A 23,097-nucleotide genomic window follows, 5' to 3' on the forward strand; every position below is an offset into this window, starting at 1 on the left:
CTAATTGCTGTAGATGCTGTTTTTCAAGCCTGCCGTTCCCAACTGCAGTTCCCAGAGCCTGGGAGCGATCCTTACCGGGCGCATCACTGTGGCGCTGCAAGGCTTATAGCATTGCCAGTCTTCACCTTGAAAAAAATCTGCATATGCTGATGACACTTGGGTCATCAAGATTAATAGCGATAGACTTTTGCTGATGTTTAGTCAGAGAAAAACACCTGGAGCTGTTCTTTTATGACTGATTAATTAGGGGAAAAAACTCAGTGGTTCTAATTGGCATTTGAGTTCTTTCTGAGTTTTAACATTCATGCTATGCAAATATATCAATTTCTAACAATGTCTAACAAGATCATTTGGAAATGAGTCTCCCTAGGGGATTGCAATCATGGCTTTGGGAAAGGCCTGTTCCTTTGCTTCGCACGGAGCCGCAGAAGGCTCGGTGTCTCGGGCAGCCCTGCTCCTGCCGATGGCGTTTGGGGGGCGCACCCCGGCACCTCGCTGTTCCACACGAGAGTGGGCACCCCACGAGCTGCTGCCCCGTGGCACCACACCACCGGGCTCCAGCACCGGGTACCACGGCTCTGTTCCGCCCATAAATATCACAGAAGTGTCGCTGGGGGTGGTTCGACCTCAGAAACAGGACAGCCTGCGCCATCTCCTGCCCTGAAGTGTCCGTGGAAGGTGCCGGTCATCTAGCTGCTGTTGGAGAGCCTACCTGTTAGAGCAACAATGGGTCCGTGTCCTTCGTTGTCATCCTCCCCGCTGCTTTCCCCCGCTGCTCCTCGAGCCTGGGAGCTGAGCCTGGGCTGCTCCTGCCCTGGCTCCTCGCTTGCCTAGCGCCAGATGTTTCAGCAGAGGGAACAGAATAACTCATAATTAATTTATCTTCGTTAGAAGAAGAAAAAAAAAACACACCACATTTCTGGCTCCAACTAATAGCTGGTTTTAAGGCTATTGTGTAGCAGGGAGGGATTTTTGTCATGCAACATGACTCTGGATTCACTCGTTGCCCACTTGGACATCCATCTCTCTCCGCTGCCCTGATCCCCAAAGTCTTTCAGCTGCGATGCTGCGGTGTGGGTGCTGTATTGAAGCTTCCTCCTGCTCTCTGCTTCAGAACTTGCTTCTCAGAGCCACCGCTTCTCCCCTTCCTCTGCATCATGAAGATGAAATAAAATCGCCTCTCCCGTCACAGCAGCCTCGCGCACCAGGCTAAGGCTGGCTGAAACAGCTCCATCGCGCGCTGCCACCCTCCTTAAATCCACATCAGAAGGCTTTGTCTGTCCTTTTCGGGGAAAAGGGAAGAGCAGCGGGACAGCACTCCTGCATGAGGCCTGTTTTGAAATTCCGTTCCAGAAAAATAATAGATCAGGATCAAAACCCACAGCTACAAAGCGCAGGGAGGGAGGCGCGACCCCTGCCCCTCGGGGCTCCGCTCCCCGCTCCGCTTGTGCTGCTGCAGTACGAGGCCCGACCCAGCCCAGTGCTGCTTCAGCACACGGAGCACGTGGGATGAACCTGCTCTGCACAGACCCCATCTCAGCTCCTCGGGAGATGCTGAAATCTCCCTGCTCTGCTGGGAGGGCGGCCCGGGGCCAGAGCATCTTGCTGCAGCTGCGCCGGGGCGGCCGTCCCGCTGCGAGGGGACCCCCTGTTCTGCTTGGGTACCCCGTGGCTGTTGGAAGAAGGCTCAGGGACCATTGCTCGTGGTTAGCAGGCAAGCCGTGGCACCTCTAACGGCTGGTTTGGTGTGAACTCAGTTATAAAACACGATTGAGTTTTAAAATTAATTCCCTTTGCTCTTGGAGGGAAACAACTGGTTCTGTCTTGTCAGTATAAGGTGTTCCTGAAGGTTTTGTTTACACCGTAATGATTGAACAAGTCTTCATCATATTTTAATGTGCTAATTGGGGGTTATTATGGCCCATTTTATTTACGATTATATTACAAATATAATACTCCGTCTCATTTTACTCTGAACTAAGAGCTTTGAAAGGATGATAATTACCTCTCATGTAAACCTATACTTATATAGAAAAAATGACATGTGGAATGAAAGGCCTGAAGAAATGGCATAATATGTTTGCTTTGCATAGACATGCAGTATGTACCCGCACTTCTCTCCTGGATGTATGCAATATTTACACTCAGATCAGTTCATTAGCGCCGCAGATACGCTGCTGTATTCGGGCTCCAAAGGCAGAGCGAGTGGGCTCCGCGCTCCGCCACATCTGTAGTGTTTGTTTAATATTAAGCCAGCTCTCTGAATGCTAATGCTGGCTGGAGCCGGATGAATAATTCATCACCGCCACTTGCCGTGGATGGATTTTGCCTTTTCTCCTGCACGGCAGAAATCCTGTCTGGGTGCGAAGGACCCCTGGAGCCCCGCGCCCTGGCTGGGGAGCGCAGCGCTGGACCCGCGGGAGCGGAGCAGCTCCGTGCACCCAGGGCAGGGCAGGGGCCGTCTCCCTTGGGGGGGATCCGTCCTCAGCATCACCCTGGGGCTTGTCACGGCCTTGGAGGAGAGCCCACACCTCCAAACGGCATCGCCTCCATCTCTTATTCCCCAGGGTTTTAACTCTCTGAAGTCACTGGGAAGGCGGCTGGCTTGGAGGGTTTGCTGGCTGATGGCTTGCGCTGCTCCAAGCTCAAGATTGCCTTTGCATCTGCTCGTCTCATTATACTGAGTGCTTCGTGCCACAGCTTGAAAGATTAACCACGGATTAAAAAGTAAAAAGCACAAGGCTGTAAAAGCAACAGGTTGGGAAGGAGAAGAGGATGCCAAAGTACCCGTGCACCGCGACTCCCTCGCCCCCCAGCGCAGCTCGCTCTGCCTGCAGGGAGCCGGTCCTGGTGCCAGGGCTGGTGGGGACCTCGGTTCTGGGGCTTTCCCACCTTTCTGCCCACCATGCTCAGGAAAGGATGTGTTTCAGTCCCCAGGGGGACCTCAGACCCTGCTGTCTGCCTTCACCTGATGCAGGCAGTGAGAAGGGGCCTTCCTCCCACACCCCGAGGGGAGGGGATGCTGGTGCTGCTCTGGACACCGATGTCCCCAGCACTGGGGATAAGCTGGGCACAGGGCACTTGGCTGCAGAGCTGTGTCCTCCTTGCAAACATGCAAACAGGAGCTTTCCCACCACACGTATAACTGCCATCCTGCCTTTTCTGATCTTTTTCCCTGTTTTTCCTTTTATTTTTTTTCCCCACAAGACCTTAGGGCTACAATTATTTTTTTGGGCTAGATCAATACACCGAAGCTCTGCAAATTGCAAGGATAATTTTTGTTTGTTATTTAAGTGACTAAGCTGATTTTCTTAATGCTCGTCTCCAGCCTGGGATGCAGAAGGGGCAGCTCAGCTCAGCACTTCCCCGGGCAGAAGGAAGGAAGGCAGAGCGCTTCCTCCAGCCCTGGGAGAGGCGGCAGCCGCACACAGGTGGAACTTGCTGATGGGGACACTGGCCCCAGCACCGTCACTGCCAGGACAGCCCAAAAGCCCAGGGGATGGGCAATTACTGCAGAGAAACAGCTGTGAGCTCAGGGCATCGTGCTGGGAGCAGGGCCGGAGCCCCACACCCAAAGGCGTCTGGTTCGGCGGTGCTGCCAGCAGGGACGGCTCCTCCGAGCTGCATCAAGAGCGAAATCCTAGCTGTGTTGAATGTATTTTCTTCTGGTTTTGAAGTTTGCGAGGCAACTTGCTAAGGAGGCTAATGCTTAGTTTTAAGCCTTTCAGAGCAAAGCCATCTGACCCAGTTAAGTCACCTGTCCCGCAGTGTAACAGGATCTCTTCTAAACCCTTCGGCTCTGCTGAGAAAGCCACTGCAAATCCTCCTTCCCGAGGCACGGCGTTCCCCAGGGGATGGAGGACAGGGTAATGGGGAAAAGCATCTCACAGGCTCCCTGCATGGTAGCATCCCTCACTGCACAATTTATTTTGGCCCTGGGAAGGATTTAGCTCCGCCCCCCCCTCCCATGGATGCGTCTCCATCCCTGCCTGCGCTGGCGGCTGTGGCTCCGCGTGGCTGCGGGTCCAGGTGCAGCAGCTGGTGCTGAGCTGAGTGCTCCAGGGGCATTTGACAAGGACAGCAAAGCTACCTCTAACATTCAGATGCATCGCTTGGGTGCTTTTGGGGTGCTTCAGCTGGGCAGAAGAGGCTTTGCAACAGCTACAGGCTCCCTGAGCATCCTTTGGTCACGCTTGCTGCAGGTGCTTTGTGTCCCACTGGTAATTCGGGGACGGTGCTGGCAAACCACAGCCGGATAGTTTTACATGTACAACTGGGCTAGGAAGTGTCTCTGGTATGAGCAGCCACGATCCTCCCAAATATTTGCATTGCAACAGATGTTACTTTATATATTTTCTTTCCCCTAAGTCTTTGGTTATTACTGAGAGGCAGAGATGCCAGGTGTGACTCTAACTACCAAAATCAGGGCTCATTCAGTGCCTTGATGACATCAATTAGCTTCAGGGTGCAAGTGCCAAGATTTTTCCAATTAAGGCAGGTAAATTTCTCTGTCTATAATAATCTCATTTGAAGTGGTTCAAATTAGTTCAATTTCTTTTATATGGAGCCACATACATACACATATATACATGCGTGGTAGAAAACTGCTTGGTGCTTGTAACTTCCAACTATGAATTCTCTGTCTACATATGCACTGATTTTCCTGAAAAATATCGGCTTTCTGCTGATGTCTGCGTGTGATCTACACGCAAATTGTCAGCCAAGGAAGATCTCTGCAAGCGGAGAAATGCCTCCCCATAGCGAGCTGAAGCCTGCCAAGTGGCCACTGGGAACTTGATTCCAGATTAGTGTGGAGTAAACCTGCAGAATTATAAGGAGAAAAAAGTTAACTTTCAGTGTGTAGAAGGTGAATTTCATGCTGTCTAGGGAGTTTGATCTTTTGAGGACTGTGTAACTAGATGAGTAACAGCAGTTTTCAGGTGTTTCTGAGGAGAGGGCTCACCTAAGCCTCCTGGGGTCTGCGGTGTCTGGAGGGCACGGGGGCGGCGGGCGCGTGTTCAGGGCAGCACCTCCCTGAACGTTTCAGCCAAGCAGGAGAAGAAGGGAACTTCAGAAATCAGCTCTACAGAGGGAATAATTCATGGGCACTCTTGATCTGGAAAGTGATTCATTTAAATGCAGTCAGGAAATCTAAACAGGCTCGTGCCTTGCAGCCGTCCTGCGCAGCGCGCGGGAGCTCGCGGGGCAGTGAGGAATGGCCTTGTTGTCCTTGGTGTGACTGCGCCGTGGGTAAACAGCAAAATGTAATCTTCAGCGCTTTCCTTCAGACACCTTTCATCAGAACTGCATTAACTTCTTTTCTTTTTTTAATGAGAGGGTATTAAATCCGAGAGGATTTGCAGTAGAAGTGAGTTTTATATCCCAATTTCCGCACCCAGGAAATCAACTACTGAGTCCAAGTGTTGTCAGAACAGCTACCAAAAAAAAAAAAAAGAGGAGAGAGAAGAAGAAACTTGCAATCTGCACAGAAGAAGAAACACAAAGTCTTTGGTGTGAAGGGAAGAGGCGTATCTCCCTGGAGAATATGATAATTTATAATGAAACATTATCTACAGACCCATATGTTACATTTTCTATTTATGGCTAATTTGCTTAAGCATTTATAACGTGCACCCCAAGGGAGGACAGTTTGTCTTTGGGCAGCTGGCTAGCCAGGGAGGGAGGAACCGAGGCGCTTCCACCCGAGCGTGCCGGCAGCGAGGAGCCAGCAGCACCCGCCGGGAGAGGGGCTGGGGAGGACACGGGGGGCTGCTCGTGCACTGCGGTGCCTCCGCCTGCAGCGTGTGCAGGGACCCTGTGGGGCCGTACCAGGCTGTGTCCGGCACGGGCTGGGGCGAGCCAGCCCCCGGTACGTGGGGGTCAGCCCCCATGTGCCATTCCTGGCGTAATTCCCTCCTGCGGCGATGAGCCCGTGCCATGGGGCTTGGGGCCAGCTCCTCCCGTGCTGTGGGTGCTTCATCTCCTTCTGCCCCGCCAAGCACTGCGGGCAGGCTGGGGAACGGGGCCACGTCCCCTGCAAGCCTTCGGTGCCACGGGCTGGGGCCGGCACCGCCGCTGAGCGAGAAAGGCAGGAGAGCGTGCATGAAAATGATGAATGCTCCTTTCAGCCTTGCTACGAGGCTGAGGAGATCCTGGGATATAAACATGACAGTTTATGCACCGGGTATGACGGCTCTGCTCTTCCCGGATGATATTCAGCCACAAACATTTCAATCACAGCCTCAGCGAGGGGTGGATAACCCAGATGACTCTCTGAATCACTCTCTGCATCGCTAAAATATTTTCAGATCTGATCCCAGACGTCTCTACAAGATGTTCACAAATCAACCCAGGAATACTTCTCCTTTCCTCTGATGCTCAAATTTTGCCCTTGAGTACCCTGAGGAAAAAAAAAATAAAAAATTCAAGATTTCAAGATTTCCTCCTGCTATTTGACCCACATGTCTGCTCACGAGCACGGCGAGGTGCTGAGGTCAGTCCCGAGCAGGCTCGGCTCAGTGCCGCGCAGCCCCTGGGCCCACGCCAGAGCCGCTCATCGCTTCTTTTCGAAAATGGCATCAAATGTTCCTCCTCGGCAAGGCAAAAGGAAACAGACAGCAGAGGAGAAGAGGAGAGGAGGCTGCAGTGCAAAGGAAGCAAATGACCGCGGAGCTCTCTGGAGGCAGCTCTGGATGTGGAGCCAGGCGCTCGCCCCAGCCCCGGCGCGTTGAGTTGGAAGAGCGCCTTGAAACACGGGTGGTTTCTTGGTGGCACCGCCACGCTCTCCTATCCATTAGCATGGCATTGAAAGCTGAATCAGTGATAACACTGATTAAAATGTTTGTTACTTTCTAAACCCTCCATCCTCAGGGGCCAGCACAGAAGGTTTTGTAGACAGACTGAAGTTGAGTCAAGCCAAACTTGCCTCCTGTCATTGCCCTGCCTTGGAGAGATCACTTCATTTTTCTCAGCGAAGAGGGCTGCTGTAAATTAAGGCTTGTCTGGACAGCAACAAACTGTTTGCTGGAATTATAGGATTTTACTTCACACTTACGTGATCGCTGTTTTCCTGAAGCCAGGCTCCTGGGTGCTTTGTAACTGCAGGTCTGCAGAGGTGGTTCACTTGTAATTCCGTAATTTGTTCTCTGCTCGTCTGGTACAATGGCTAATCACACACGTCTGGAGAAAGATCATTAATTTATCGGTTATCACTGTTATCAGTCATAAATTCAATCACACTTTGCTTTTAGGGAATAGAAGATTACAAGTCTGAATTTCTGCTTTGAGGTGATTGTGTGTGTGTATATGTGCGTGATTAGGCTGAATGCAGCTCTTTGATGAAAGGACCAGGTACAGCGCTGGAGCAATACCTAAGTACACATATCTGGCAGTAACGTGTGCACTTAATAAATGAAGTAACGCATCAGATCATGCTTTTCTCTAGACAGCTACGTCTCTGCTCAGCTAACCAACAGCAGACCAGAAGCTCTAGAATAATTAGATGACAATTTTATGGATACTTCATACCCCTGTAGCATCAATTCAGCTCTCAGCTTTGCCCAGATTATTGATTTAAAGCATATTAAGGATCAATAACCGGTCTAATTGCACGGCTGCCTCTCGCAGCTCTCCGCGCTCACCCCAGCCTAGACGCTCTGCAGCAGCAGCAGCAGCAGCGCGGCGCTCCCGTCCTCGCCCCCCGCGAGCTGTGCAGCTGTCTGATGTGTGAGTGGGGATCCAGCATCTCCCTGACACAATATCAGCCTCCTGGAGCTGATTTCAATGGAGGAAATCAAAGTGAACCATTAAAACTCATTACCATTTTTATCTCCAATGCTGCAGATTCTATTTGCTATAATTTTATTTGAATTGGAATGGATATTGTATTTACAACATCCTCTCTTTCACCTCCTCATTTTTGTTCTGAGGGAAACTTGGTCACAACCACAGCAGTAAGAACACCAGCCCAACGCATCCATTTTGTAGCCAGACTCCTGGAAAAATGCAGTTTTGAAGTGCTGAGTATCAGTGGGCTGCAGAAGTGCTGGGAGCTTGGGATAGCAGAGAACAAAGTTCAGTCATACGTGCGAATGTTTTAGCATGCTTTGAGTATTTGTAGCAAGGCAGCTGATGTACTCTCCAGTGCTTGGCCTCGTCTTGTTCCCCGTTGAGGTGCACGAGGACAGCATGAGAAAAGAAGGAGCCGTGACGCCGGTGCTGAGCTGCACCAGCGCCTGCCCCCAGCTGCCCGCTGTCCCTGGGCACAGCCAGCCCAGGGGCTCCTTGAGACTGTGCTGAAAGAGGCGCTGGAGTCGCTTCCTTTTGCCAAATTCAGAGTTTTGTGTCTGTTTTTAAACCTGTCACTGTTTCTCCGATCTCCTTCCTTGTTCTGGCGTGCTCCCGTGTTCCTCCCGCAGGCTTTGTGGCTGTGTCGATGAGAAGAAGGCAGCGCCAGCCCCGCTCCCCGGGCACTGCTGGAAGGTGGGACTCGATCCCCGTTGCCTTTGGGCTGGCTCACAAGCCTTTGGCACAGCATCTGACACGGGCTGCCGGTGCTTGAGAGCAACACCGAGAAACCAGACGTGTGCCACCAGGGCTGCTGAGAGCAGCAGCGGGGAAAGGCTCAATCCCCTCCTCTGCGGGGTGCTCTCAGCGAGCAGCGTGCTCGGGGAGCCAGCCCGGCCGTCACCGTGCCGCCAGGCGCTGCCGGGGTCCTGCTCCCCCATGCAGGTTAAAGTCAGGAAGAGATGAGCGTGGCTCCAGCGCCGAGGCTTTGCTGCGAGCAGCACGGACGAGCCAGCAGCGGGCCGGAGCTGTGGTGACCCTGCGAGCCCCCCGAGACCCGCTGCCAGTGGCCAGGATGGGGCTGGTGCCCGCAGCCCCCAGCCCTGGTGTTCCCCCAGCGGCAGCAGGTGGTGGCTGAGCGTTTCCTGTGCTGCTCAAAATGACCATCAAATGGCAGCTTAATGTGCGCCTGTAAAGCTGAAGACCTCAGATTTTTCTCCAGGGCTGTGCTTTGATATTTCACTCAGAAACAGAAGAAGAAAGAGGCAGAGAGGGGAAGCCACACACCGGTATTTTTGGAGCTCAGCGTGGGGCTGGTACAGCTGCTGAAGCCGTGGTGCGTTTGGGCTCATTACAAACGGTTTGTGCTTCTCGGACCACAGCCGGGCTGTGGGATGCAGCGATCGCAGCCTGCAGGAGCGGATCCATGCAGCCCCAGCAGGAGCCGAGGCACAAGCATTGCCCAGGAGGGAAGAAGAGCCTCAGAGAGCCCCGGAGCTGCTGTGCCAGGGCCCACAGCTTCCAGGAGCCACCAGCGGTTGCCTGAAGAGAAAACACTAGTAGGAATTACCATGTAAAAAGTGAGAATTGTGGGATGAAACGTTGCCCTGGTAATTCACCGTCAGAGGCACAGATCTCCACCGGAGGATTTGCTCTGGCCGTGTCTGCCTAAAACACTACAACTGCTTTTGGCTTCTTGGAAGCTCAGCAGCCGCTTGCCCGGCCTCCCTGAACGCCGGCCGTGCTGCGCCGCCCCTCGCATGGGTATGAGGCACGGGCTGGAGGCTCGTCTCCCTCCTGCCTGAAATAAATGATCACAAGTTGTGTTTGTACTGCACGCTCCCCGAGTAATTCATAACGGCGACAGAAACATGACAGCGGAGAGAAAAAGAGCAATGTCCTCGCCACCCTCCCGCCCGCCCAGGCGCGATTGCTGGAGCTGCTCTGCTGCAGAGGTGGCTGGCGGGGGGACGGGGCTGGGGGACGCGCGGTGGCCCCGGCCGGTGCCAGCCCTGCGGCCGCAGCCCCATCGGCTCCGTCCCCAGTGCGGCGGTGACGTGCCCGGCTGGCACCCAGCACCGCGGCGCGGCTGGGAACCGACGCTTTGGCTGATAGCGAGAACCCTCTCTGTGGTTTCTGAAGATGTGGACATCGCTGCAAGCCTCGTCAGATGGAGCTGGTCGAGATACGGGTAATGGGAACAGAGAGAGGGACACAGCCGCAGCGGGAGGTTCACATATTCCTTCCCGTCTCTTGGTTTCCTTCTCTATTCAATACCTGTATGTTGCCATTATGTCTTTTATTATGAAAACAATATATTTCATAGTTTGCCAAAGGAGAATAACAATATTGATTTACACACAACAGCACATTTCATTTTCCATTAAATTTTTATGGAGCATAACAAGCTTTGTGGTGGGTGTGATCATTCCTGAGCATTAATGTAATAGCTGTAGTGGATGTGAACATCCCTGGTGGAAGTGCTAACACGAACAGGCTGCTCCCTGCTTGCCTAGTGAAGGCTGCTCGCCCCAGGACCCTTTCCCACCAAACATCCCTGGGCACGCTCATCCTGTCTGCCTGCAGAGCTGCACCCGGCACAGGAACAGCTCAAAGCAGCAGCAGGAGTCTTATTCTCAAGGAAGTACAGAATTAAAATGCTGTGGTGCCGCTTGCTCTCCAATACAATGGGCGTTTAGTCTCCCTAACAGTTTTATACCTTCCAGCTATTTACGAGTTTCACTGAAACGTCGTCCTGTGTACTGATGCAAAAAGAATTCACTACCTTCCTGCGTACTTCGGGGCTCCGGCTCGCTGTAGTTAAAGCTTATGGCTCACTACTCTTAGGATTTGTTTTTCCAGCACTGGTTGCTTTGAAATTTTCTTCCTATGGGCCACAGATGTTAATTCCAGCTGTATCCAATCTAAGAGAGCAGGTAAATAATTTACAGCTAGGAAAAGGTGTTTCGGCTGGATGCAGGTAGCTTTCACAATCTCTCATAAGATGTATTAGGCAGCTTTTTGTGATTTCTCCATACCATTCATCATTGTTATGCCCCTGCAAACTCTGTCTGGCAATAGGTGCAGCAGATGGTCTGTGGCGATTTATATTTTAATGCCTAGGACACACACAAACGTACCATGTGTAAAAACAGGGGTCTAGGTGTACGTCGGCCTTCTGCTGAGAGCAGTCCTGGCTTTCTGGCCTGCGTCTCACTCGCTAACAACGTCCTGTCTGAAACGATGGCTCTGGTGTTTCGTACTGGGCTGTGCTCCTCTGGTGTGCATGTTGCGGGGACACGCCACACAGAAAAGTAATAGAAACAAAATAGTGAAGTAGTAAAAAAAATTAAATAAAAAAAAAAGAAAAGAAAAGGCAATAAGCAAGGCAACTCAGGAGGCACCGCGAGGAGGCTGCGAAGGCGGCACGGGGGCGTCCTCTGCTTGCGGGGGGGGACAAATCCCCGCGAACATTGCATGCACACACCTACGGACAGATGCAGACGTTACACGGGGGATGCAGAAAATAACCGGCATATGTAGCGATGCGCCATAAATTCCGTGGGATTATTGATGTGGCGGCAAACAGCTCGTAAAAGAGCCGCGCGCGGTTCTCCCACTTCAGGCGCTCCCTTTCTGCAGCGCGTTGGTTGAGGATTCCTGGTAGTGCTGCTGCCTGTGCCTGCGGGATGGAGCGCCGCAGATGCCTGAAATACTGATGCTCGGTGCGGCTGCTGCCGGGCAGGGGCTCCCCAGCCGCCCTGGTGCCGACCCAGCACCACACCGCGGCTCCTGCACAGAGCCCTGGGACCGTGCCCTTGGAGTCAGCTTTCCGCAGGGCCTCGCTGTGCAGGGAAAATACCTTAAAAACCGAGTCAGCTCTTGCCTGCACAGTCTACATAAACCGAGTGCTGGCAGGTTGTTCCCTAACTCTGCAAATCCAGGCAAAACCTCGACACTTCACTGACTTACTACTGGACGTAGTGCTGGCGTGGGTCGGGCTCATAGAAAGCTGCGCCTGCTCTCTCCTGCGCAGGTATGAACAGGAGGAGATGCAGGCTCTCCCAAACTGCCGTGCTTTTCCCCAGGTTTTAACAGGGAAATCTGATCTTGTGCACCAAGCAGAGGTTCCTTTCTGACAGCCAAATTAATATTCATTATTCATTAGGGAAGAAAACGCTGAGCTGTTTATCGTTGCTTCATTAGATTTAGCCAAATACAGGCTAAACATAATTGCTTGCACAAACTCCTGTGGCAAGGCTTACAATTCATAGTCAAAAAGGAAAATCTAGGGACCCTGCATGGGCACGCGTGCAGGCAGCTAAAACCGAGCAGACACGGGCTTTAAGAAGTATTTCTCCAGTCTTTGTCATCTCCTGTTCTGTTTGTTTATAACCAGAGAGAAAACATAAACTAACCACTAGCAGCAGACACACCAAGCTGCTCTCTTTTTGTCTAGCCATTTTGCAGTTCCAGAAAGAGAAGTGCTGGCTCAGAAAGCAGCTCAAAATTCATAAAGAGGCACATCCAAAGCTTGGCGAAACTATTGACAACTGCGTTTTTCCTGTCTTTCCTCAACATTTCCATGAGTGCGGCATCGTCTGGCTGGAGTTCAGGCTCACATCTCTCCCCATAAAGGTGGGGGAAATAAGGCAGGGGAAGAAAAATATTCTTATTTTCTCTATTTAACTACAGTTGTATTTTGTTCTGTTTTATTACAACTGTGCCCATGGTGGAACCAGAGGAGGCAGGGCTTCACACGAGCCCACACAGGGATGGAGCAAAGCGGGGCCAGCAGCATCCACCAGTGCCCACGCTCGGTTTTAGGGATGGGGAACTGAAACCCAGGCTCTCTCCTGGCTCCCAATTCTCGCTTCCCACACTTAATTAAACTAATCAAGGCTTCCCCCTCCTCCTCAGCTTCCCTGCCAATAAAAGCAGCAGCACAGGGCCGGGTGATGGATGCAGTGCCCTGGGAAGCTGCGTCTGACCCTAGCCCTGCGGAGGAGCCGCTGCCCTCGGGTGCTGTGCGGATGGTAGGTCAGCTCTCCTCCTCCCCGGGTCTTGACCAGAACTAAATACCTACGAAAGGCACCTGAAGGGAAAGCAAAGGCTGTTCTCTGCCTTTCAGATCCACTTGCTAATTACAAAGTGCATTCATTTTAGCACCCTGCTATCCCGTAATTGATGTTGGATACCTCTCACAATGAGCCTGATTTAAATGTATACATGTTTCTCCTTCTCCTGAAACCCTGCTGGCTGTGAGACACCTAATTAACAGCAGAGCTTTCAAAGTCTCCCTAACAAATGCATCTCTGTGTTTCTTAGCACAAGGACTCTCATTAGTGAAGCTGTGCTTTGTGATTATTTATACCCCTTCTATAATTAAAAATTCTGAAAGCTAATTACAATTATCCATCAGTTTTTCAACATGCCAGGACTGGAGATCTTAACCTTTTTATGCCGTTGTTTTTTTACGAGCATCCCCTTGTCCTTGAGGCAGGGGCGTGCGCCTGCCCCCTCCCAGCCCGCGCCTGCAGCCTCCTCTTCAGCCGCTTTCCTCTTTCCCTTCACACTTCACAGCCGTCTGTTTATTTGTTTTCATTATGTGCTTTACTTCGTTGTTGCCAGCAGTGGCGTTTGCTTGGGTAGCTGAAAGCGGAGGAAAAGGGCAGCGATGCTGCGGGGGCTGGCTCTTGGGGCGCAGCCCCAGCGCTGCCCGAGCGGGGCTGCGGAGCGGGGGCACGGCGCGCGGCTGCGATCGCGATTCCCCCCGTAATATTGGTTGGCCCACGTGGTGCTTTCTTTTTGGGTTTAGGCCAATTATTCCTATTGCCATGGCAACCCAGAAGTTAAGCTTTCCCTGCTCCTGGGCACCCAGGCTGTCTGCCCTGACCTGGCGTCGGTGGCAAGAGCCAAGCGGGTGCCTTGGCAGGGACGTGGGGCTGGGCACCCATGGGCGCGCTCACGATGCCTGGGTGCCTCGGCTTTGCACCTGCGTGGGTTGTGCCTCCTTCCCCCCATTTGGGTGGGAGCCGGTGGGGGCATTTGCTCCACGTCCCATGTCCTGCACCAGCACCCAGGCGCCTCGTGGGGCACGGGGCTGCGAAGAACGGCTGCAGAGCTGCACGCGTTCCCTGCGCGGGCTAAGTCTGGGAAGTCGTAATCTTAATATGAACATCTTTAAATATCCCTACTAATGGGCTCATTCTTTAATTTCCTGAAGCAATGACAGTTTCAACAGACCCTATATCAAAGCTAAGATGGGATCTGTCACTGAGTGGCTGAATTATATTTCATCCTTTATTTTTATCAGCTCCACTGACTTATTTATTACATTTAGAGTCTCGGCTGGCTTTTGTCTGGCCTGTACTTTGCTGCTGCTCATAGAGAAAAAGCAATAGTTTATAAAGCCATTTTCACAGTGTCCCCATAATTTTAGGCCATGTCTGAGGCTTCATTTTGAATGAAACTCTACAGATAAACTGTTATTCATGGTGATGCCTGTGAAGTCCTTGGCAGCCCCCAGAGAACACTGCCTGCTTATAAAGGGCTTTCCCTCAGATTTATTTTTGTAGAACAAAGGGCAATTTTCCCATCTTCCCAGCAGCAGCAGCCCACGTGGCAGATGCCGCTCAGGGTGTTATCTTGCAGTGCTTTTTTTATTTATTATTTTATTGAATATATAATAAAATTCCAGGCCACATGTGCTTTGAGAACAAGCCCTGGGAATCGCCTCCAGCGCAGGAGCTGGGTATGGTTGCTTGTAGGTGGCTGCTCCCCGGGCTGGAGCCGGCCCCGTTTCCAGCTGGGATGCTGGGGGTACCCAGGTGGGCAGGGCCATGGGAAAGCCCCCGCGGGCCCAGGCTGTGAGCATGCAGCCCATCACGATTACAAGTATTACCAAGCCAGCAGAACATTTGGTTGTGCCATCCTGGATGTGTTCCCCGCTCTGCCCTGCCAGCTCGGTGCTGCGCTTGCCCCGGGGATGCTGGGCTGGGCGGCTGCACGCGCTGGGCTGCGAGCCATCTGCCCGCGGCCGGGCACGAAGACGATGCCTGCAAATGTCGGTGACCTCCAGCCGGCCACGATTCAGGGGCAGGGAATTCTCCAAGCAGAAGAGGAGAGCAATGAGCCGCCCTCTGGGCGCTGGGGAGTGGAGTCGAAGCACGTGAGCAGCTCCGAGAGCATCTCCTGAGACCCAGCAAGTGCCACAGTTAATATATTTAATATATTTTGTGCAGACTGCCAGTCATTAGAAATGTGCTTGTTCTGTCATTGCTCTGAGGCAGTCACGGTGAAGCATTTGTCCTCCGAGTGCATGGGGAAAAATTAGAGTGCCCTGAGCTGAATTGGTCAGCCAAAAATAATGTACAGCTTTATCCTTGGAAGGAAATTGGACATTGATTGGAGGACAGAGGTTCGGCACAATAGTTAAAGCAGTGTGACATTTCCATACATTAGGGGAGCGTGTGCAGTAGGCGTAATTCAGTGTGTAAATCATCGGTCTCTGGTTGCACGCCTTTGTGCGTCTGCAGGAGGAGCGCTCCTGCCAAGAGCCCTCCCCTGGCTCCCGTCCTCCGCGCGCTGCCCAGAGCAGGGCTCCCCACCCCGGGGTGCACCCGGCGGCAGCATGGGGCTGGCTCCCCTTGCCGTGGCAATTGGTGCCCCACCAGAGCGGGTGGGCTGGGGGAATGGCTGTGAGCGGAGCAATGAACAAGGGCGGCTGGTGGGGCTTGGCAGGGTCACCGCGTGAAGGCGTGAGCACCGTATCTCCGTGCTGCCAGCGAGATGGGAAAGGTCTGGGGAAGCAGGAACCCGAAATGCTGAAACCCTGCCAGGTGTGGCACCGCTCCCTGCCTCGGGCACGGTGCTGCGAGGCCAGCTCTGGAGGTCGCGGCACGGGTCAGTGATTTAGTGCTGCAGTGAAACCTTGAGTGTGGAAATTATGGGAAAGCCACTGCAGTCATTACACACACTGATTTATCAGCCATGCAGGGAGGCAGCGGATCAAAGTACCTTGGTGAAACGCAAGAGACTGTAAACCTGAACCCAGACTGACCCATGGATGCTGCTCCTGCCCTCCACCACTGCTTTACAGCTCAGGTATTGCACATCTCGACGAGGCACATACAGAGAACTGCTGCAGTTTCTAGATGCACATTTTTGCATCAATAGCATATTTCTAAGTCTTTTAATGTAATAATCTCCTTTAAAAATCTCCTTAGCTCCAGTGTTTATATGCCTTCAGTTCCTGTGCCATATGGAATGCATATTACAAGGAAAAAAGCAACTTCTGGCTTAGGTAATTATGAGATTGCTTCTATTGCTGCTGACACAGTGGTGGCAGTGTGTGGGCTTGATCTCTTCCCTGGCTGCTCCTGAAGGAAGTCTGAGCACAGACCCAGGCAGAGCCCTTGCTGCAGGCTCGTGCAGCCCACGCCGGCTCCCAGCCCCAGGCAGCACACCAGGAGCAGGGACGCTTCCTCTCCCGGGGCGGCAGGAGAGCGACCTGTTGCCACTCATGAATAAAAAGCCCATAGAAAAACTCCAGCCACAGATATCCCCGGGAACTTGTCCAGGATGACAATTCCTATCACCCGTACCAGGCTGGCGGTGTTAACGGCATTAGTTCCGCATGCGTCAAGCCGAAGAAGTGCGAGTTTAGATTGTGCTGGCACTTGCAAGAGAAAATTCCCAGTGAGTGGAACGGCAGCCGTGTTTGTGTTACCGCACAGCAGTAAAGCCACTTTGTGCCCTTGGGCTGTGTTCCTGTAACAGGGGTGCACGTGAGCTGACGCACGTCGGGTCGAGACTGTACCACTGCTCCTTCCCAAGGCCAGCGCCGTGGCGCAGGGAGAAGCTCCCGGCCTCTTTGGTCAGAGGCACGTCCCCCCTCACAGCACATCCAAACCCCGAGCGTTTTTTCTCAGCTCTATGAATATTTAAACTAACTTGCAGGATCTCAAGGACCTCCCTATCTACCCTTCCTAGGGATGGTAATGATCTCTGAATATGAAATTAGGAATAATTACGATCCATTCATCCCATTTAATAGTGAGTCAAATAATTCCAGTGCTTGTTGGCAGAAGTTCTCTGGAAGTTTTCTGGCCTGCTGGATGTGAAGCAATTTCGATGCCAGCTGAATTAGCAGCTTTTCTCCGTGCTAGCTCGCGCTCAAGGCCGCCGGGACCCGCAGTGTCTGTCCGTGCCCTGCTGAGGCCCTGGGCTCCCCCTGCCCCTGCCTTGGCTTCCAGCGCTCCCCGTGAGCCGCGGGGCATCCTCGGGGAGCTCCCTGCCCACGGGGGCTGACACTGCCGCTACACCAGGAGCACTGCGTGGGGCTGTCGGAGGAGCCCGGCCATTTGCTCCCGTCCCCAGCACAGCCACCGCCGCGGCGTGCAGAGGTCCGGGGGGGCGAGCAGGGGGCAGCGGCTCGGGGGGGCCGTGCTGGGCGGGCAGCGCAGCCCCTCGGCTCGGCGCCGCCGGTGGGCGAGCTCCCGGTTCCCTCCCCGCATTACTCTTGGTCTGCGGGTAGCGGCGTCGAGAGTCTCCTTGTTTTCATTTAATTGATTTCGCTCCGCTTTTAATTAGCAAAAGTGGGATCAAACTCCAACTCCCTGGTAATGAGGGCATTGTCTCTAGCTTGTTTACATTTTCCGTTTAAAGTGCGTTGGTTTTTATCTCATTTCGCTTTTCCCCTTCAAACAGCTCGCTAGTAATTACCTGTTCTCGTATTAATAGGTTGCTTTCATTCCATCACCTGTGTTTTTAAAAGGCTGCTGATGGAGTAAGTGCCGGAGAGACTCATCACCGAGTGACACGAGCCGCTTCTGCGCTCGCCTTCGGTGGGCTCCTTGCGGTGGTGCCGGGAGCCCTCAGCCCGCATCCCCCTGCCCTCCTGGTGCCACGGGAGGGTTCCCAGCCCCCCTGCAGCCCCCTGCCTGTCCTGAAGGAGTTCTGTGCTCTGTTTGATGGGGCCGTTACTGGGTTCGCTCACTCACAGGCACCAAGTGGCCGAGAACAGCGGCTATAAAACAGTCTGGAAAGGCCGAGGGTTTTTTTCTGATAGCTAACTTCCAGACTGCAGCAGTAACTTTAGGAATTCCCAGGCACGTCCGAGGACAGCAAGGCAAGTGCTCCGTTCCCAAAGCTAATATAGATACAAGCAACAAAAGGAAAAAGGAGCTTATGACTAAACATTACCATAGCCTGAAGATCACAGCAGTATTTTAAGCTACTGCTTGCTATCTTTGGACTGTGACTCTCTGATGAGTAACAAAATATTTGCCTTTTTTTTTTCCCCTTTATGGATCTGTCATTCTACTGGCAGAATCTTGTCCTATTGACCCAAAGAACCTCAATTTCAAAGCTATTAAAACCTAATTTTCTATACCAGGCTCCTGAGACAGGCACTAACTTTCACAGAATAATTCATTTCTTCCCCTAGAAGAAAAAAAAAAAAAAAGAGAGAAAAGAAAGCAACGGTGAAGTGTTGGTACAAAGAGAAGCGCAGGACAGAGCCACGCCGCCTGGAAGAGGCTGCCTGTGTGTTTGCTGCTGATATTCCCCCGCAGTGTCCTTCCAGAAGAGGAGCACAAACGCTCCTCAGAGCGGCGGCGGCGCGGGGCGCGGGCTGTTTGCAGAAGACGACTGCCACCGACTGATAACGTGCGGCCACCGTGCTGTTCTGTGGGCAGGGCTGGGCACCAAGGGGTGGCTGCTGGCCCCCCAGCAGGGTACATGAGTCCCACGGGGGCATTTCTCTTGCATCTGGGCCCGTAGCACCTGCAGAGCAGGACGGGTATCTCATGCTCATCCTGCACCCACTGCTGTCCTGGGAGGTTTGGCACGTCTCTGTCTCCTCTCTGTCCTAGGCTTGTGCTAGCTTGTGACCGGCCCTGAAGTCTTAAGTGGCCAACATCCTATGCTAAAGCAGTGGCCACTTGGCTGGTGATATTTCTGCAATGCTCGTGGGTTCTGGTGAACGGTTCGGGAGGGATCACAAGGAGTTTGTGGCTGCCAGCTGAGCCGGTCCCGCCGTACTGCTGGTTCCCTTTCCAAAACTTAATGAAAGGGAAAAGCTTCAAAGAGTAAGACTTAAAATGAATTTCAGCATCTGGAGGAAGGTTTACGGACAAGAACAAAGCAGCATTTCTAGCGGGATGCGGATGCATTTTACCAATTCGTCTCGACAGAGCTGATTTTGAAGGCTAACACCAACCTTGCTGCCAGGGCTGTGCTTACGAATTTCATTACTGATCAAAGCGTGCGAGGAGGAAGGGGAAGGTCACGGCAAATGAAAACATGCAGTTTTCTGGGGCTGGCATCTCACTTTGATATCTAGGGTAACTGATAATTGAGAAAAGACCACAAGGCTGCTGTTTGTAAGAGAGACAAGGGGAGCATTTGCCTGGACAACGAGGGGCACACGGGGGTTGCAGCCGCGCCGTGCTGGGGCTGCGGAGCCCTCGCCGTGCTCACCCATGTGCCAGCAAGTCCATGGCCTGCCATGCGCTGCCGAGCCGCCGTTTAGTATTCTTAGTCGTGGCAACACTTTGTTGGATAAGTGCTGTTTAAACCCTACAGATAGATAGAGTATCTGGAGTGGCATTTTAAAAGAGAAAATTGAGACAAGATTCATTACAGACACCAGTAAATGTCAAACATTTTATCAACTGTGTAAAGTGCCGTGTTAAGCTGTCTTTTCCCCCAAAGCTTGATTAAAACCATAAATGCCTTTTTAATATTAATATTATTCTCTGCTACTTGCTGCTTGTTTGGTTACTTATAGAATCATAGAATCAGTCTTGCAACAGCAAGACGCAGCTTGTGGCTGCGGCGCGGTGCCGGCTCCGCGCTGACGCCTGCCTCTGGGCTGTGCTGGGGGCTGTGGCGAGGGGCCCTGCAGAGGACGGCCGCCTGCTAGGTGAGGGAAAAGGAAATGTTTCCTCACCAGGAATCACGCTGTAATCCTGAGTGGGAAGGGAAGGCTTTTAGGGTCGTCCCGAGGCAGCATCTCAGCCCCCACTGCTCTCAGCCCACGGCTGCTGTTGCATGCAGCGCTCTTTGATCTCGGCAATGTTTTGCCTCGAATTCTCCAAAGGCAGCATCTCAGAAAACCAGTCTGCACCCAGACTTCCCCTGAATTAAAGCCGTGACTCTGCAAATAAGGTGGTGCTTGCAGCACAGCTCAAGTGGCCCTGGCCTGGGTGGGTGGGGGTCTCCAGAGGCACTGCCCCGAGCTGGGGTGCAGCTGCCCCCATCTGCTGTGGGACCCCCTCTTGGGACCCCTGACCAACGCAGCCGCTGCACCTTGCTCCATTCCAGCCTCAGCCCTGCTCGGAAACCCTCCCGAATGCATTTCTGTCTTGCAAGGAGAGTTTTCTATAACAGGTCTTTCTAGCTAAGCTGTATTTAATTAAAAGCTGGCTTTTTGTTTCATGTACTAATTAGCACTCTTTGCTTGCAGCCTCAGAGTCAATCAATATCTAAATCCGTGGTCTAAATCTAGCACAATAATAGCTGTATAAAGTATTTCAAAAGAATCCCAGAGTTGTTGCTGTCGTCATCTTCTGCATGAACATAACACCAGCAGCACAGCTCTGCCAGAGATGTCCCATGGGGAAGCGAAGAGCTCTCCGGTTTCCCCAAAGACTCTGTGATTTTGCAGAAAATGTGCGCTTTTATGTAGTTTTCAAATAGTAGCGTGCCTCGGAAAGCCGTCCGCGGCGTTTCCCAGGCACACCTCGCTGGCAGGGCACTGCCTGCCCTCCTGCTAGCGCAGCCGTAGCCGCGGTTGCTGCTCCCCTTCGTCCCCAGCCCACCCCTTTCTGCTCTCTGGGGCTCCTCGGGGACCAGGCTCCTGCCTGGCCTTGCAGCATCCCCCCCGCCCCTGCAGCCGAGCAAAGCAACCCAGGCTGCTTTTTTTATTTTTTTTCATTGAGATGATCAGAACCCGCTTTTCAAACAGATTATTCATTACAAAAATTATTTCTGTTATAGATGCATCTGATCCTCTTAAAGGGTGCCGTTTCTGATAGCATAATGAGCTCATGAAAAATACATAACCTGGAGTGTCTCTAGAATATTTATTTATCCAACAAACCTCGCTCGTAGCATTAAACAGCTGACGAGGGTGCGCCGCGCTGCCAGACGCAGGCTCTGAAGTTTGGGGACAGTGCTGGCTGTTCGGCGGCTGCCACCTCCGGAGGCAGGGCCCCGGCCCCGCAGGACCTCGCTCGGTTGTAGGACGTGGATTTAGGGTGTGAGTTGTGTCTTCACCGTGTGGGAAACCTGGCTTTGTGCAGGGATTCCTGCTGCTGCGGGGCATCGCATGCTCTGCTGGCGTCCGCAGCGGGAGCTGGCTGGCGGCTGCAGCCTGGCTTCCTTCCCCCGGTGCCGTTAATAACAGCGCCGCTCCGTTCCACGGGCACGCCGACACGGTGACTTATGCTGGGCTGTGGCATAGCAACAGGGCTGTAAATTAATTTCGTGGGGACTGATAGGTGGAATAAATGATGGTAAATGAATTAACTCTGTTTGAGGATTAACGCAGCCTGGGCGCAGATGGAAATGTGCTCCCTTGCTGGCGTTTTTGGCTCACTCGAGCCCTGCTGCAGTCGGGTGGAGGATGGTGCCTGGCTTAGCCACCAGCACCGGTCCTCTTGTATCATTACAGCATCGCTGTTGTGAATTGATTTCAGAAATCCATGCTATTGAGCAAACTCATCCTTAAAGATTAGTAGTTTACTAAAACTGATGTGTTTACCTGGTAGAGCCATTAACCGGCGCGCTGCTTGTCCATGTCCTCTCGCGCTGATGCCTGTGCCATGTACTGTAGGCAGGCCATTTGGCAGAGTTTCTTAAAAAAAGGTTTAGACATAAACTGGGATGGAAAGGGATGAACGGAGAAGCTGAGTGAGCATTTGGGGTGCTATAGGGGTTGCTCAGCTGTGATAAAATAGATGTTGAATTATACTGGGTACGACTGACGTGCTCCCCGTGGGTAGCGCATGGTTCTGTCTCCGTGACTTTGCCTTCGGTGCTTGCACGTTGTCGGTGAGGCCACCGGTAACTGATTTGCTGTCCTGTAACCACCGTGCCAGCATGGGGTGGAGATGGCACGGCTTGCCTGATGTGTGCCTTCCTGGTGGGGTCCCGAGGAAAGCAGGACCCCCCAGCCTGAGCCCCCTCCTGCAGGGCGAGGGCAGGCACCAGCCCGGGGAGGGCACCGTCCCCGCTCGGCATCAGCTCTGGTACTGCCCTATCAGGCCGGAGTAACAGAGACTGAAATCCCCCACAGTGGATTAGAGTCAGCTTTTTGATTATCTTAGCAAGGTTTTTATTTATTTTTTTAAGTATGGGCTGGGAGCTGGAGGTTAACACGAGCACAGAGAAAACTGATGGCTGGCAAGCTCATCATCTGTGCAGTTATCCAAATCACGCATGATTCACAGTTATATAAAGCTTCTTATATAGTAAACAATCTTGTTAATAAAAGCACAAGTGCAAGGTCCAATGTAATCCAGTAAGTGTGACTAACTGGATTTATAGGCTCACTCTCAGCGTTCAGTGCAGAAGCAGACAGATCCCTCAGATCTTACAGGAACTAATTTTTGTGCAGATCCTCAGCATTGATTGTTCCCCTCCAGAGAAGAGGAATGGCATGGAAATAGGTTAGCAGGATTTTTTTTTTTCCTTTTTTCCTTAGAATAAAGCAATGATTATTGGGTGGCTGTAACCTCCCAGGGTGCTTTCACGGAGACAAACGCCTTCCCCTGGCCGGACCACTTGGCACCCTCCCTGCAGTCAGAGCTCTCCCAGCTTTCCAGCTCCGGGTCTGGGTGGGATGGCTTGGACTCCACGTTACCCGAGCTTTTTTCTTTGTGCCATTTGTCGCTCCTGGGAAGGCAGCAGTGGGCTGGGTGGATTTTGTGCACTGTCTGGAGAGAGGAGTGGGCTTTTGGCAGGTGGGCAGCGTTGCTGAGAAGGAGGCTTTGAGAACAGGGAATATTTATAGAATATTACAGTAACGGCATTTGCAGATAATTTTGGATATTGAGGGAAAATAGTAGCGTTCGCTTTCCTAGCCATGAAAGGTATTTGTGATGACAAGTTTCCCTGTCCCCTCAGGATCAGCCAAGCCAGTTCCCATCACTCACTTGTAAAACCAAAAAAGGATGATTTTTTGTAATTCTCGGAGACAGCAAGTGCTAGTTTTCTGCTCCCAGACAGCACCCACAGAGGTTCCTAACCCCACGCCGAGGCAAGCAGCCTCCTGCAGCCTCTGCCCCAGCCGTGCTGCACACA

At 52.5% G+C, this 23,097-nt stretch overlaps 1 protein-coding gene across 8 annotated transcripts in view; it reads left to right on the plus strand.

The window, feature by feature from the left end:
* Positions 1-11,177: 11,177 nt before the first annotated feature.
* LOC308181231 (uncharacterized protein) overlaps positions 11,178-23,097 on the plus strand; it is a 47,870-nt gene continuing 35,950 nt past the window's right edge. For all 8 annotated transcript variants that reach the window (XM_080564173.1, XM_080564166.1, XM_080564170.1 and 5 more), the window contains exon 1: positions 11,178-12,821. The gene's annotated coding sequence lies outside the window, so the exon portion shown is untranslated. The remainder of the gene's footprint in view (positions 12,822-23,097) is intronic.

This window comes from Anser brachyrhynchus (genome assembly GCF_964034855.1).
Source record: "Anser brachyrhynchus genome assembly, chromosome: 21".
NCBI lineage: Eukaryota > Metazoa > Chordata > Aves > Anseriformes > Anatidae > Anser > Anser brachyrhynchus.